This window comes from Kogia breviceps, chromosome 1, assembly GCF_026419965.1.
Source record: "Kogia breviceps isolate mKogBre1 chromosome 1, mKogBre1 haplotype 1, whole genome shotgun sequence".
Taxonomy (NCBI): domain Eukaryota; kingdom Metazoa; phylum Chordata; class Mammalia; order Artiodactyla; family Physeteridae; genus Kogia; species Kogia breviceps.
This window is the reverse complement of record NC_081310.1, coordinates 71,246,034-71,261,765: the sequence shown is the minus strand read 5'-3', so window position 1 is coordinate 71,261,765 and position 15,732 is coordinate 71,246,034.

Sequence of the window (15,732 nt, the reverse complement as noted above, 5' to 3'; positions counted from 1 at the left end):
ATCCATTTCTTAAAAATAGAAACTTCAAGAAATGGAAGTAGATAGGGTCTTTCTCAGGTTGTGATGGCCTTGCTCCGGAGGGTCACAGAGGATCTGAAACGGAGAAGGTACTTCATGGTATAGATGAGTTCTAGGGTGCGTCTCCTCCCTCCCCTCTGAGGGAGCCCTGGTCCACCTGTGAAGCACAGGTGGGGAGGGCCCGTGCCTTGTGGCGGGAGCGGGGCAGGTGCGGGGGGTGGGGGGCAGGTGGGGGGGGAGGGGTGCTGCCCTGCCTTCCCTGCTTCCTCCCCAACACAGGGCCTCAGTGGAGGTCCACCCAAGAGGCCGTGCCTCGCAGCCCAGCTTCCGGACCCTGACCTCCAGAGGGAGAAGACTTGGCAGGCAGAAGGGCCACTGAGGATTACAAATGTGTCAAGGGAGCACAGTGAGGTCAGGCTGCTAATAGGGCGGGCACTGCAATTCCTGGAGGGGGGAGTGGCGATGATAACAGTACAATAGTCAGCCTCTACTTCTGGCCAGGAACCGGGCTGAAAGGTTTTACAGACATTATCAGCCACCCCAGACTGTGGATATCGCTTTTCCCACTCCAGAGATAAGGAAAGGGAGGGCTGACAGAGGTTAGGTAACTTGCTGGCGCACGCAGGAGTAAGGGATGGAGGATTACAGACTAGATGTCTCCCCAGCTTTTGACACCAGGGTTTCATGTCCCCATTCCTGGAAGGGAAGGAGAGAGGGAGGGAAGGAAAGGAGAGTCTAGCAGCAGACCCCAAAGTAGGCCAAAGTGGCTAAGAGGTAGCATTATTGAGAGCCTAAGTCTGAGCTCCCTCCCCGATTTTAAAATCCAATCTCTCTTGAAATCTAAACCACACACTATTTCTTCTTAGCTACAAGTCTTCTCTCCCTCCCTCCCTTCCTTCCTTCCTTCCTTCCTTGCCTCCTTTTTTGTTCATCTGCCATGTGATGCCATGTACTGTGCTCTGCTCTAGGCCTCTTGGATAATGAAAGTGTGCATGCAAGTGCTTTGAGAATCCTGGAGGGGGAGTTCTATCTAGAGGAGGAGCTGGGAAGCCTTCCTCAGAGGAGGAGGAATTTTAGTTCAGTTTAGAAGGATTGTTTGGCTTTGGTGTGGGAATCCTTCTGATAGAGAAGTAGAGGTAGGGACTTTAGGCGGAGGGAAGAGCATGTTGGAAAGCCAAACCCAAGAAACTCTCTCCATCGACTCTACCTGCAGTATCCATAAACTAAAGGAAATTCCTCTCTTCTCCAGGTCCCCCAAATTGACAGAGGTTTCTGGCTTTCCAGGAAATGACCTTCTTTACCATCTGTGAGAATGGGACCCTAGAAATCAGGAACCCAACTTATACTTCCAGTAGGGCTTTGTGGGCATCAGTTTGATGAGTAAAGTCAGCCCTTGCTCCTTAAAAGAGGCTGGTCATACCTAATTCAATGAGGATCATTCTCAAATGTGACCCTCCAGCTAAGGTCTTGGTTGCACAATCCATTTGTCCAGTTATATCCTGGTAAGAACTTGTGCAAGTAACTGCATCGCCATGGAAAGTAAGGAAAGTCAGAATTCAGAACATCTGATTTGGAGTCCAGGGATAATCAGATATCATTTTTTTAAATTAATTAGTTCATTTATTTATTTTTTGGTTGCATTGGATCTTTGTTGCGTGCTGGCTTTCTCTAGTTGCGGCGAGCGGGGGCTACTCTTCGTTGTGGTGCGTGGCCTTCTCATTGTGGTGGCTTCTCTTGTTGCAGAGCACGGGCTCTAGGTGCGGAGGCTTCAGTAGTTGTGGCACGCGGACTCAGTTGTTGTGGCTCATAGGCTCTAGAGCACAGGATCAGTAGTTGTGGTGCACGGGCTTAGTTGATTGGCAGCATGTGGGATCTTCCCGGACCAGGGTTTGAACCGTGTACCCTGCATTGGCAGGCGGATTCTTAACCACTGCGTCACCAGGGACATCCCCAGATATCATTTTTAAATGTTTTACTTCGGTTTACAAAAGTAGAGTTTACTAAATTGATTTGGATTATGGAAAGTTTAGGAAGAAAGTAAAATGACTTTCTTAAATACATGAAAATGATATCAACAGTATTCACAATGAATAGTCACAAAAATATTTTTCATTAGTTCATTCAGTCTTATGTCATTAATTCTTGTTCTGCTGGATCTTGGTTTAGTAGTCTGTTTTCATGAAGCTGAAGCTGTCTGTTTCTGAACTAAAAGCAGTCCTGGAAATCTTGCTGTTGTCTGAAAGTTGTCTAAACAGAGCCAGCACAGAATCCTCGACCTGAGAGATTAGTCTTTGAAGCATCAATAGTACATAGGATGTGGTACAGTCCATCTCCACAAGGTGGCCTCTAAGACTGTCCTTTGCTGAAGACACAAACGCTGGCCTGTAGCTTATAGAAGAGACTTCAAGCAAGCAACTTGCTTGAAGATAGTGAGAAAAAAGCTATCTGTAAATGATGATGGGAGACTGAATATACCAATGGACTAGGGCCAGACTATATATAAAAGTAGAACTCTGACCCACAACCTGCAGCAACCAGCCCAAGAAGCCAACCCATCCAAGAAGCCAAATGCTAATTCCTGTAGCAATCAGCCCCAAATGGCCAGTACTTGATTAAAAACTGACAGCTTCCTGAATTTTTGCCCCAGCTTCCAACTTAGAGCCAACCAGCAAAGCCAAATATACCCCACCTAACCAATCACACAGGATGTGCCATTTCTGGTTTGCCACCTCCAGTTTCTCCAGGTCAACAGCCTCCAATCAGGGCACACCTGAAGCCTTCCCTTTTTTCCCACAATAGAGCTTTCCCACTCCTCTGCCCACCTTTGAGTTTCTGCCAAGATGCAAGCAATGGTGGCTGACTCCCTTGTTATAGTAAGCTCAGAAAAAATAGGCTTTGATTATTTTCATTTGAGTGGTTTTAAAAAACGATGTCCACAACACAGAAATAATAATGGCTATGGTTATTTTATAATTGGCCATTTTCAAATGTGAAATGTCTGATGAAGTTTCGTAACATGAAAAATACACTGGTTGAAGAAATTTGGTTGTTTCAATGGCACATAAAATAAAGATAGAAAAATCTTAAGGTTAACATATAATAGTCTAAAGGCATATTTTTTTCTTAGAATATTAAGTAAAAAGATTCAATAGATAACTAATAAGAACCTGCTGTATATAAAAAAAATAGATTCAGTAAGTGTAGAGTAGGGCCTAGATATTTGAATTTTTATAAAACTCCAAGAATAAGTCTGATGTGCATCGTGGCTTGAAATCCACTGGTCTAGAAGATGCTTTATGCAAATAAAAGAAGATTGTGGCCAATTAAACATTTTAATAATATGCAAAATTATTATGGCTAACAAGATACTGTTGTTTTCTAATATCAGGCAAAGCACCTCCAGGACTCTGACAAGTAAAGGAAAATGCTGCAAAACTACTTCATCAGAGTTTTGATCGGTTATCCTAGAGGGAAAAAAAACATTATAACAGCAAGGGTATTGATCATTACCCAGGGACTTCCCACAAAGCATACAATTCCTGGAATATTTATATTAATAACATTTTATCTATCCAAATTTAACCTAGGGTAGAATGAGTATCTTTTCTGATGTGACAGCTCTTCCCATGTAACTCTTATAGTAAAAGCACATCAAATAAATCAAATTCTTTCTAATACCTCTCTTTTTATTTTATTTTATTTTTGTTAGCGGTACGCGGGCCTCTCACTGTTGTGGCCTCTCCCGTTGCGGAGCACAGGCTCCGGACGCGCAGGCTCAGCGGCCATGGCTCATGGGCCCAGCCGCTCCGCGGCATGTGGGATCTTCCTGGACCGGGGCACAAACCCGTGTCCCCTGCATCGGCAGGCGGACTCTCAACCACTGCGCCACCAGGGAAGCCCAACCTCTCTTTTTATAAGGTAAAAGAACAAATTTTGTGATTTTCCAGGGAACTGGAAAGATAGTTTTAGATGTAAGAGAGATCCTAAAGTTTTATTCTTTCCTATATCTAGGATCTAATTTTGAGTAGGCAAATTTTTTTTTTTTAAATGTTGTAAGAGGAGATTTGGATACTTGACTAAGATAGGGTCATGGGTGAAGAGAAACAGTACTTGATTACCTACTCAATCAAAATGACAAACATTAAAGGATAAACATAGAAGATAACATGGGATGGAAAAGAACCTTAGTTCTTTTGTAAGTGAGGACTCTTTGTTTTGTTTTTTCTTAAATAATAAAGGCCTTAATACAGTCAATATAAAGTTCTGAAAATTATGCTGTTAAGACCCAGAGTTTCTACTATGCAGGAAGGTTATGAAGAAGGCAGAGAATAACCTTTAATGTTATAGACAAATGCATTAGCTGGTAAACCAAGTAAGCCCATTGGCATTGAATGGACTTTGCTATAATTTTAACATATTTCATTACTTTTTATTCAGATGCAGGTATGTTAAACCAAGGAAAAGAAACTTAACTTTCCAAGCTTTTTTCTTCATTATGCTCTTTCACATTCTGGAGCAAACTGACACTTTAAGACAGCAGTTCTCTCTCTGGGGTCCATGAGGTTGAAATTATTTTAATAATAATGCTAAGATGTTATTTCTGTTAACATGAAATGCATTTATCATTGCTATCTTTAAATGAGCCAATTAATAAATATTTTTAAAATTTGAATATCAATTTCTAATATGGGAAATATTGACAGTTCTATAACCCACATATATAAAAGGTCTTTGAGATCTGTGGTAGGTAGCCTCTAGACGATCACTGAGTCTGCCTCCTGGTACTCATACCTTGTGTAATTGCTTCTCCTTAAGTGTAGGCTGGACTTACTGACTTGCTTCCAATGAATAAAATATGACAGAGTGATGAGATGTTATTTTTGATACCAGGTTGCAAGAAGACCATGACTTCCTTCTTGGGTGCTTTCTCCTGCTCTGTGGCTCACCCTGAGGAAAGTCAGCTGCCACATTGTGATCTGCTCTCTAGAGAAGCCCATGTAGCAAGACACTGAGGAAGGCTTTTGCCCACAGCCAGTGCGAAATTGAAGACCTCTGCCCACCAGCCCATGAGGAACCAGTCGAGATTTCACACGAAACTGCAGCCCTGGCCAACAGCTGGACTGCAAACTCATGACAAACCTTGAGCCTGCAAAAAATAGGAAATCTTTCCATAGTCTTACAATGAGCGATAAAGGCCTTTCTGAATTAGAGACAGACAGACAGACAGACAGACACGCAGAGCACTTATAGCCTTAAATCTGCAACTTCAGCCACAGATAAATACAGAAACAAACAAAAAATTTCACTGTTATAAATATACCAAAGAGCTGCTCTTCTCCCACTGTGCACTAAATGATTAATTGATTTTAGATAAAAGGACAAACAGATAAACAAACAAAAAAACCCTACTGAGCTGAATTATCTGTCATCTCTCCCAACAGAGAATAGATGTCTATCATCCTTCTAGAGAAATCACCCAAATTGTGAGATTATAAAACCAAATTCCTAATCATTCCTACCAACAATGGGAACTAACTGATTGGCCATAACAAAACAAAACCAAAAATCTAGTAGGGAAGAATAAAAATAAACCAGAGAAGGGGAGAGTTAGCAAAGTTAAATTCTATTGTCACTTGGAACTCACCTGTGGGTGTCAAGAAGAGATATATCTGGGTTAACCTCCCCATGGAGTGCATTCCTGAGGCAATGCATTTTACCTGGTTCTGTCAGGTAAATCCATTGGGTAGCTAGGCTAACCTCTGAAACTGTAAAAAAAAAATAAAAATTTTTAACAAAAGTAAAATCATGATAGTAAACTCATGCCAAAGGCTTTATTTAACCCATTTATTAATATGGGAAACAGCAGGGCATTATAACTATTTCAAAGGAGAAACCAAAGAGGAGATACTTATATAGGCCATCAGTAATATAGAAATAAATTTGCTTGATTGTGTGAAACCACTTAGCATCCACAGGGCAGTAAACAAGTGCATCTTCACCAAACACAATTTGCTTTTCCATGGACGAGAATAAAATGTATTATTAATTTCTACAACATATGGAGTTGTGTCACAGCACAAAGACAATGAATAGCAGAGAGATAACCTAGAGGGTGGTCTAAATAGGACACTAGGTCCTCTTCTTTGCCCCTTTCCAAAGCTTTTACAATCGCCCTGATAGAGAGCTTTGTGAGCACTGGCTCCACATATGTTGCTTTTTTCATATCTAATTAAATGGGAATCTTTCTCAAATATGGTGCTCCGTCTTTCTCTAAATAGAGTGGATGGCTTTGGTTGTTAAGTCAGTGTTTTAAATTATATTCTGGCAAAAAGAAGACATTTTAATTAAACCCATGCAATAACTATATTGTTCAAGGAAAGTTAGGAGACTATAAGAGTTTCTGAATTGAAGGATGAGGGGAGAGGAGTGTCAGGGAGAATTGGGTACCATTTGTTTAACTTCAGGTAGCAAAGCAGAGTCTACTACAGTGAAGGTTAGAGATAGCTTAAGAAGAAAGAGAAAGGGTTTCCTGATGTATCCAATGAAGAAAAAAAACCCTACAAACACACACAAAAGCAACATGAACAATACTCCAAACAAGTAGCTCCAATTAAACTTAGCTCATCAAGTTCACTCAATCTAATGTAAGTAATTAATTCTTAATATACTATAATTCACAATTAATAATATAATTAATTCTTCTGCTGCTGAGTTTTCTGTCAGCAGTTTGTTTTCAGAAAGCCATTTGCTTCCAGACTAAAATGAGTCCTGGAAATCCCACCTAGTCCACTGGTGTGATCTGAAGTTGTCCAAGCAGTGTCAGCTCAGAAGCTTGTCCCTGAGAATCTGTTCTTTGAAGTATCACTAGTTCTAAGTCCCTGATGCAATCCTTCCCATGAAGCTCTGAGACTCTTTCTTAGTTGACAAGAGAAACTCTAGTTTACAGCTTATGAGAGAGCCATCAGGCAAGCATAAAAGTAAAGCAAAAATTATTTGTAAATGACAAAGACAGAAAGGCTGAGGTTAATTTATTACATTAACTGATCATATCAGTATATAGAAAAATAAAATCCTCTATTGGGGGACATTCCATATGAGTTTGAACAGTGATTTCCCCTGAAAGTAAAAACATATTATGGAGAGTGAGTACACTGAAAAGTTTCCAGGGATTTCACATAAAGCATACAATTAAAAAATTTATATTAATAATAGTTTACCTATTCTAACTTAATTCATGGAAGATTTTTTCATGATTTGGTAATTCTTCTTATGCAGCTCTTACAATAGTGTTGAGCTTGTTAAGAAATATGGGCATGCCAAACAAACCTAATTATTTCTAACATTGCTCCTTTTATAAGGCAAAATAACAAATTGTTGCCATTTTTCATGGGCCTTTTAGGTTATCTCAAAGATAGGTTTAGGTGTAAATAATATTCTGGAAACTTTATTTTATTCTTTCTAAACTTAGGGCTCAATCTTGGGAGGACAAAATTAAAAAGCTTGTCAGAGGAGTTTTAATCCTATCTTAATCACTTGATTAAAATGGGATCATGGGTGATTGAGAAACAATACCAACTTACCAACTTAATCTAATTACAATAAAATATTTTAAAATAAACAGAAGAAAATAATACAATTCTATAGAAACTCAGCCCTTTTACAAGTAAAGAAACTTTAAAAAATAATCTAAAACATCATAAAGTCAACATCATCACAGAAAATTATTCTGCAAAGACATGGAATCTTTGATTTCTAGGTAGATGACAAAGATGGTAAATAACCTTTCATGTTGTAAACGAGGTCATTAATAAAACAGGGAAGCAAGCCCATAACAATTTTAAGAGTTCATAAATTTATTTTCAGACTGAGATGCTTTTAACCAACGCAAGGGGCTTCCCTGGTGGCGCAGTGGTTAAGAATCTGCCTGCCAATTCAGGGGGCACGGGTTCGAGCCTTGATCCGGGAAGATCCCACATGCAGTGGAGCAGCGAAGGCTGTGCACCACAACTACTGAGCCTGCACTCTAGAGCCCACGAACCACAACTACTGAGCCCACGTGCCACAACTACTGACATCCACGCACCTAGAGGCCATGCTCCACAACAAGAGAAGCCACTGCAATGAGAAGCCTGCGCACTGCAGTGAAGAGTAACCTCTGCTCACCGCAACTAGAGAAAGCCCGTGCACAGCAACAAAAACCCAATGCAGCCAAAAATTAATAAATTAAATAAATAACTTTTTAAAAAACCCATGGCAAATAAAATGTACTTTTCTTGAGTTTTGTCCTTCATTCTTATTCTTACTGTAACAAACTCTTATTTTAGGATGAAACTATTCTTTCTCCCCTGAAAGTAAAAAATGAACAGAGTTGTTTTTCTTCATCACTATTGTTCTTATATAGTTTTTTAAATTTTTAAAAATTTTTAAATTTTTTTAATTATTATTTTTAATTATTATTTTATTATTTTATTTATTTTATTATTATTGGAGTATAACTGTTTTACAATGGTGTGTTAGTTTCTGCTTTACAACAAAGTGAATCAGTTATACATATACATATGTTCCCATATCTCTTCCCTCTTGCGTCTCCCTCCCTCCCACTCTCCCTATCCCACCCCTCTAGGTGGTCACAAACCACCTAGCTGCTCTCCCTGTGCCATGCGGCTGCTTCCCACTAGCTATCCACCCTACGTTTGGTAGTGTATATATGTCCATGCCACTCTCTCACTCCGTCACAGCTTACCCTTCCCCCTCCCCATATCCTCAAGTCCATGCTCTAGTAGGTCTGTGTTTTATTCCTGTCCTACCCATAGGCTCTTCATGACATTTTTTTTTCTTAGATTCCATATATATGTGTTAGCATACAGTATTTGTTTTTCTCCTTCTGACTTACTTCACTCTGTATGACATACTCCAGGTCTATCCACCTCATTACAAATAACTCAGTTTCATTTCTTTTTATGGCTGAGTAATATTCCATTGTATACATGTGCCACATCTTCTTTACTCATTCATCTTTTGATGGACACGTAGGTTGCTTCCATGTCCTGGCTATTGTAAACAGAGATGCAATGAACACTTTGGTACATGGCTCTTTTTGAAATATGGTTTTCTCAGGGTATATGCCCAGTAGTGGGATTGAGGGGTCGTATGGTAGTTCCATTTGTTGTTTTTTAAGGAACCTCCATACTGTTCTCCATAGTGGCTGTATCAATTTACATTCCCACCAGCAGTGCAAAAGTGTTCCCTTTTCTCCACACCCTCTCCAGTATTTATTGTTTCTAGATTTTTTGATGATGGCCATTCTGACGAGTGTGAGATGATATCTCATTGTAGTTTTGATTTGCATTTCTCTAATGATTAATGATGTTGAGCATTCTTTCATGTGTTTGTTCTTATATAGTTTTAACCACTTATATTACCATTACTTTTAATCAAAGTAATTAATTTCTGATTCATAAAGAAAACTGCACAATAGATGATTGACCTTAGTTGTATACAAGCATTTTAGCAGGCCAGAAAAAGATCTTGAATACACAAAACACAACTTTCTACTGCGACCCAATCCTTTTATACCTTCTTAAAGTGGCAAAAATGACCATGTTTATTAAATGACCCCCAATATAACCACTCTATAGCATATGAAAATGAAAACAAAAGTAAATAAATAATCAATACTTGTGTCCAGTATCTTCCTTTTATTGGCTCAACTAATATTAGTTCAAGGGATTTCCCTGGTGGGAATGAATCCGCCTGCCAATGCAGGAGACACGGGTTGGATCCCTGGTCTGGGAAGATCCCACATGCCACGGAGCAAATAAGTCTGTCTGCCACAACTACTGAGCCTGCACTCTAGAGCCCGTGAGCCACAACTATTGAGCCTGCATGCCACAACTACTGAAGCCCACGTGCTTAGAGCCTGTGCTCCGCAACAAGAGAAGCCACTGAAATGAGAAGCCCGAGCACCAAAACAGAGAAGCCCCCGCTCGCCTCAACTAGAGAAAGGCCCATGTGCAGCAATGAAGAATCAATGCAGACCAAAATAAATATATAACAAAATAAATTTATATGAAAAAATATTATTTCAAGGTTTTAAGTTTCCTAAAATATTGAAAATTATGTGTAAGCTGATGCATACAACACATAATTTTTGTTGATATAAAAAACTGAGGAAAAAAGTTAAGGTTCTGTTGTAAATTAAGGAACACTCTGGGAGCAAAGAAAAGATGGGCTTAGGCATAAGCAGCCCAGGAGGGAGACGTCTCTTGCAAAGCAGTTTCCCTGGCTCCCCCAGGAAAGTACACTGGAGCATCTAGGTGATGACTGACGAAATCCTCAAAATATTGTCAAGTGGTAAATTCATGACTCACAGAAATTTAAAATGAACATGTACCAAGGATGTTATGTAATTCTTTAATTAATGAGGGGACCAGTAAGATGTTAAAATCAGTTTGAATCAAGATTTGACTTACAGTAGTTTGTAGTCTCTGTGAGACAAAATTTATTTGCATAGTTATGAAAAGGAGTCATTTGTCCTGTTGTGGAAGAAGACATCTGCATGACCATCCATTTTCTGCAACTTAACCTCTAAGTCTAGAGTTGTGAAACAGCCTCATCCACCAAAGGCAATCAGAGGTGCACAGCCCGTATAGAGTTAGACCGTCCCTGACAATCACACTAGGCAAGGCCAGCATTTCACAGAAGGTACTCTACTAATCGCTTCTCTTCATTTTTGAGACGTTCATGCTTTTTTTCCCGTAGGAGCTTTTTGAAGGAGTTAAAAGTATCTGTGTGTGTGTGTGTGTGTGTGTGTGTGTGTGTGTGTGTGTAGTGCGGGCAGGGTGGAGGGGTGGAGGGGTGGAGGGGAAGTATTAACATATTGGAAATGAGATCACATTTGGACAGTCTTCTATGCCATGCCAAAAAACTTACTCTGTGTACAGTGATAGAGTTCTGAAGCACAGAAGTGACATGATCACTTTATATATTAAAAAAAAAACCACCCTGGTCTCAGTGGAGGATAGTTTATCAGGCTGGCCCTTGAGCCTATGCTTTTTATTATTATTAGGTTTTTTGGCTGCATTGGGTCTTCATCGCTGTGCACGGGCTTTCTCTAGTTGCAGTGAGTGGGGGCTACTCTTCGTTTTGGTGCGAGGGCTTCTCACTGCTGTGGCTTCTCTTGTTGTGGAGCCCGAGCTATAGGCGCGTGGGCTTCAGTAGTTGTGGCACGCAGTCTCAGTAGTTGTTGCTCGAGGGCTCTAGAGCGCAGACTCAGTAGTTGGGGTGTATAGGCTTGTTGCTCTGCAGCATGTGGGATCTTCCTGGACCAGGGATTGAACCTGTGTCCCCTGCATTGGCAGGCAGATTCTTAACCACTGTGCCACCAGGGAAGTCCCTGGAGGATAGTTTAGAGAAGAAAGAGACGGAGGTGTGAGTCCAGTTAGTAGGTTGATGTGATGGTCCTGGGAATTAATAGGAAGAGGATGAGATGTGGCATTTCCCAGGTAAAACGAAGGTAAAACCCACTAGTACTTGGCAAGGTAGATTCAGAAACCCAGAGACAGGATATGTCCAAGACTACTTAAGGTTTCTTGTAGGTTACTTGTAGCCATTGTTGAGTCTGGGAATACAGGAGTGACAGTAGGTCCCAGAAGAATAAGTTCAGTCTTAGCCATGTTGCCTGACTGAAGACCCAGAGTCCCTCAATGACAACATCTAATAGTGAGAGGAAAGAGAGGTTGGGATTTAAGGAGAATGATCGGAGCTGGGACAAGGTATCAAAGCCAGAGTGGCTGGGTGGCTGGTGAGGGAGACAGAAGCGGCTGGAAAGTGAATCCTGGCAAAGAGGAAAAGGGGCCATGAAGAAAGCTGAGAAGCAGTGGTCATGGAGGTAAAAGATCAGTTACTTCCTCTGACCCTTCTTTCTACCACGTGTGACATTTACTATCACTCCCTGCTTTTGAGAGGCTATTTGGGGATATGTCTTCCTTAACCAACTGTATTTTCCCTGTGTAGCTCCAGGACCTCACTGAGAACCTTGAACACAGCTGCGATTCAAGACATGTTGAGTAAATTAATGGACAGAACAAGTAAACAAAGAGGAAACTAGAGAGGAGTGTTGAGCCACAGAGGAGAAACTGGGAAAATGGTCTGCTAGAAAGGTCTTAAGAGAAACATCAGGATCACATAGAAAACTGTGTGGGTGGTGTCCGGAATGTGCCAATAAAGATGGGGTGAACAACTTACGCCACTCTGGTGGCCACGTGCCCAAATGCAGCCCCTTGCGGTCAGCCAGAGCAGTGCTGCCTGCAGTTGGGCCACAAGCAAATGCGTTGCCTTGTGACCACACGTGTAGTGAGTATCCTTGTATGGAGGCTCCCCTGGAAAGGAACTGGTCTCCTTTTGGATCTCTCGACATGGCTAGTTGATTGATTGCCCAAAGAAAGCACAGACTCATTATCACCAAGGAAAATAGCCAACTCACCAAGACACTTAAGTTCCCACTTCTGATTTCACCTCTCTGAACAGGATGACCACTAGATTCTCTGTCAATGGGCACATTCAGTCAGCTGCCATTTCCCCTGCCTGCTCTCCTGTTACTGTTTGATGCCTTTCTCACTTTATAGTCATTGGCTGGCACTATAGAACTAGTATGTTAAAGTAGAAGTTTTATATTTGTCAGTTGCCAGCTTTTTACAATGTTGCTTTTTTTTTTTTTTCTTTTTTTCAAAAGTTGACTTTTGGTACTTTATCCTTGATTTCTGCCACATTAAAGTCATAGGAGCCAGGGGTGGGCCTGAGGCATTGAGGGTGATGTGCTCTGCCCTGGATGAGAAAGAACAAACACCCCATCTTATTCCTCTAGCAAAAGTGCAGTAACGTATTAACTTTTTTTTTTGCAGTACGCGAGCCTCTCACCGCTGTGGCCTCTCCCGTTGTGGAGCACAGGCGCCGGACACGCAGGCTCAGTGGCCATGGCCCACGGGCCCAGCCTCTCCGTGGCATGTGGGATCTTCCCGGACTGGGGCACGAACCCATATCCCCTGCATCGGCAGGCGGACTCTCAACCACTGCGCCACCAGGGAAGCCCCATGTATTAACTTTTTAAACATTCTTCAGTTAGCACTCATCATCCTACTATGGTGGAGAACATAATAAATATTAAAGCAACATTTTCCAAATACCTCAAATCTCATCCCAAATATATCCATAAGATCAAATACTTTAAATTCCTTCCATCTCTTTTGACTACAAGGATCCCTTTAAACTGCCGAACAATTTAGTGGCACCTCACAAGAATGTCAGAACTTTAATGAACATTCTGATGCTTGAGAGAACATTATGACCAAAAGCTCTTATGAATTCAGTAACTCTGAATTTGCAATTAATTAATCACACTGTTGTAGATCGTCACACTATTGGTCCAAAAAAAAATCAACCTCCTGGTTTAGCTTCCTGTCACATTGACTCCGGATGGAGTGACCTGCTTGGCCAAGGGGACATCAATAAACTTGACACAGCAATAGCTTGGTAAGTGCTTGCCCTCTGGGGTTTGCCTTCTTGGAGCCTAGCTGCCGTCACTGAGGAAGCTGGTCTAGCCTCACAAGGGGAGAGAGAGGCCCACATGTCCCAGCTGAGCTATCAGTCCAGTCACCAGCTGACTGCCAGCTGAATGCAGCCACATGAATGATCCCAGGTAGAACCAGCAGGACAACCCAGGCAACCAACAGAATCATGAGAAATGACAAGATCTTTGTTGTTTTAAGCCCTTAAGTTTTGGAGTAGTTTGTTATGCAGTCATAGATAATTTAAATACAATGGTATTTACATAATTTGAAATACACTAGTATGTAAATGAATGAGGTGGTTCATTCATTCATTTAATAAATATTTACCAGAGCCTAGTAAGTACACGTTGTCCAGACTACTCTCAGGGCTGGCTCAGCATCAGGATCCATGGATACTTGATAATAATCCTGTGGCCCCAGAAAGTCTGAAATCACAGGTAGGGAAGGAAGTCCCAAATTAGGATAATATTCTATATAGAGTATTTTCAAAGTTAGGAAGAAAAACAAGAACAGCCTCCCCATCCCCACCCCAGGTCTGTAATGCAAGCCGAGCCTTTAATTGTGGTGGTTTGATCACTGGTCTGAAAATAAAGACTGAGTTGTGGTTTTGTATCTGCCTGAGCTAATCATTTTTCTTTGCTCTACCCACGATTATTTGCTGTACTATGAGTTCTGTCAAACAGTTTGTCTTTAACAGTGACTAATCTTGTGTTAATGTAAGCCCTTTACAGTTTACAAAGTGTTCTTCATTCTACAAAGCACTTTCACATTCATTATCTCATTAAACCTGGGAACAACCCAGGGACGCTTTTTGCTCCAGGCCCCTTGGAGCAAATGTGCGTGTAGAGGGTCAGTGCAAATCTGTCACCACGGTTGGACAAATGGTTTGGAGTGCAGACCTTATGAGTGGTTGGGCATTTTCATAAACTTTTATTAAAGATGAGCTCTCATAAATGACATCATAATACAATTTGAAAGGTGATACTCCTTTATCGATAGTGTTAATGCTTTTTCAGTTAGAATTTTATATCAATTTCTGTTTTGTTCTCTGGAACTTTTAATTAAGACAGAAAAACTTTAACACCTCACATCCTTCACAATATACATTAAACGTTTGGATTTTTCTCTCTTTGAGGCCCCTGTTCCCCCAGGGATATTTTAGCAAGAAGAATGTGATTCAAAGGTTTCCAGATGTTACTTTTCAGATGCGTCTCAGCATGCATCTATAAACCATCTGCTGGCAGCAGCAGCTGGACTGGCTCCAACTGTAAATGTACATTCAGGTAAAAGGGTATTAATAGAAGAAATTGAGCAGATGAGTGGTTTGTCAATTAAGTTTGTGATATTGTTTAATCAGTTGTTGAAATGAGCTCTCAGTAACCAAGACAGGCTTTCAAAATTCTGTAGTCAGTTTTCCTTTTTGCTCAAGATGGGTATTCCTTACGTGGATGTTCCAAATCCGTGGCTAGGTCAGAAACTATTCGTGGTTAGTCTTAGAGTTAACTCTGCTCTATTTAAGTGTTCTGAAGCATCCATAGTATTGCTTTTACAAATATGAAAATACCTTTGCATCCTCATATGCCCTTTCCAAACAGTGAAAGAAAAGACTGTCTCTGAAATGTGCTGGGGACAAACAGTTGGTGGGTATCTGGGGTGCTGGTAAATGTATATCTTGATCATCTGGCATCTGAGTCAGGAAACTGCTTAAAACATCAGTGAGTGGCAATATTCCCTAGTTCCTGGAATGAAAGATTATATTCCCTAGCCATCTGGCTCTGGGACCTTCAACAGGGTAGGATCATCTCATGAATTCAGCTCCTTTTTGGGGGAAGTTTTGATGATATGCCAGGGGCTGGGTTGAACTTTTCCTAGCTACAAACTAAGTTTTAACTCTGCAAATTAACTACAGTAACAATAATTAGTAAAAAGTATGAAAATTAATTTTAAACATTTCAGGGAGAATATTCCATCTACATTAAAAAAATTACTTCCAAGCACCTCAAAAGTAATTGATTTCCTCATTTAAAGATGGTAATAATAGCAAACATTTATTAAGCATTACTGTGAGCTAGGTATTTTGCTACTTGATTTATATAGATAATCTCATTTAATTATCACATTGAACCGATGGAGTTCTCTCATTAAT